This window comes from Vollenhovia emeryi, unplaced genomic scaffold (genome assembly GCF_000949405.1).
Source record: "Vollenhovia emeryi isolate VEMERY1.0 unplaced genomic scaffold, V.emery_V1.0 DF947010.1, whole genome shotgun sequence".
Classification (NCBI taxonomy): Eukaryota; Metazoa; Arthropoda; class Insecta; order Hymenoptera; family Formicidae; genus Vollenhovia; species Vollenhovia emeryi.
In genome coordinates, this window is record NW_011959356.1 from 1 (window position 1) to 1769 (window position 1769).

Consider the following 1769-nt stretch of genomic DNA (forward strand, 5'->3'; position numbering starts at 1 on the left):
GATCTATTCACGGATCGTACCAATATAATATAGTATAACAAATTATAACAATTATAATTACTAATACTTATTATATTCATTATAATTACCATTATACATATAATGAAAATATAAGTAGTCTAGTAAAGTGGGTTTATTTATTATGTTGTCTTCATTTTTGCTTACGATGGCAGGAATGTTGGTATCACGAAGTCTACATACTTTAAATCAATAGTACTATATATAGGATCTTCAAACTGAAAAGGATAGAAAATTTAATTTTTTCTGTTAGTGTTACGTAAGAGATAGGGAGAGAGAGAGAGAAGAAGAGAAGGAGATTTACTTATAAAATTGAAAATTATATGTATACTGACTCGAATTGGCGCCCTGCCCAATTTTGGCAAATATTTGCAGTCACTCATGATAGCCTCAAAAACTTCAAAAAACCATTCAAGCAGATTCCTCTCTAGAAAAAGTCCAATTGGCCCTTCTGTAACGAAAGTCATTATAAATTTAAATATTTGTATCAAATCAATTGTTTTACATGTCGTTCATGTCAAAATATTCAGGATGTAAAATGGTCTTAAACTCTTGGATTCCTTTTTGTGTAGTTCTTTACATAACAAAACTTTCTATTTAAAGATACGTTTCTACGTGCGCGCGCGCTGGTGTGTCGAAATATACACAAATACAAAGTAATAAAATTTTTTAAGTATTTGTGAAATGCTCTCTACAACATTTGTATAACTTACCGCTCATATCGAGGAAAACTTGAATCTGACTGGCAAGAAGGTGAAAATCCTTCGCGAAAGTAACATTTTCCACTCGTTTCTCTATCGGAAAAATTTTGATGAAAATATATTATACCATGAAGTTCTCCCCTTTGGACATCATATCTCGCCTCTGAAATATTGTTATAATACTTCTAAAAACAAAATATACTTAATAAGAATCGTCAACAAACGCGTTAATAATTATTAATCTGTTTTGCTTAATTAATATTGAATAAAAAAACTAAAAATTTTTCAATTTACATCGGAATAAATAGGTGACGGACAAGAGGATACCGAGACAACAGAAAACGCCATTGTACCTACTCGTATACTTAAACACATCATTAAATAATTACATTATATTATTAATTTTGGAATTACACCTGTGTCGCAATGGTATTGTCGAAATTGTTTAGGAATCTACAACTTAGATTGCCGAAGTGGCAAGTACTTTCATCATTCCAAATATTGCCAAAGTTACTGCCGTATTCGCAACTGCCAGCTTCATCATTAACAATTACAATATTCAAGTTCTTTGGATCACTACCTATTGCGAATAGCAATATACTGGGTTCGACTATTGGCAAAAATCGCAATAATTAGCTGTCTGTAAGAATTATTATTATGTTATGAAATTTCCAGTTGATAAAAGCTCAAGATGTTGAAATATAACCTCTAGCTCGTATATGATAATTCAGTACTGTACAAGTATATTGAAGGAAACGAAAAGGCAACATTCGAAATGGAAACAATTGCAATTGCTTCCTCATAGAGGAAGCTTTGTTTTCGTGAAAAAAATTTTTTTCCAGTTTTCTTTGAAAATATGTTTAGAATGTTCTAAAACGTTCAAAAATCACATTTAGAAAAAATGTCGTTATGTATGTATGTATGTGTGTATGTATGTATGTATGTATGTATCCATATAAGTTTACTCTAAATAACTTTTTAAATATGTAAGATGGAAAAAAATGTTAAACATGAAAGTTGTACCGTTTCAAGTAATGCATTACATAGTAA

At 30.1% G+C, this 1769-nt stretch overlaps 1 long non-coding RNA gene across 1 annotated transcript; it reads right to left on the reverse strand.

Annotated features, from left to right (window-relative positions):
• Window positions 1-445: 445 nt before the first annotated feature.
• LOC105558933 lies at window positions 446-1525 on the reverse strand. Its single transcript, XR_001008710.1, has 3 exons — window positions 1109-1525; window positions 732-904; window positions 446-469 (listed from the first exon to the last, which is right to left on the reverse strand). It is a non-coding gene; the product is annotated as an uncharacterized LOC105558933 (long non-coding RNA).
• Between the last annotated feature and the right edge of the window lie 244 nt (window positions 1526-1769).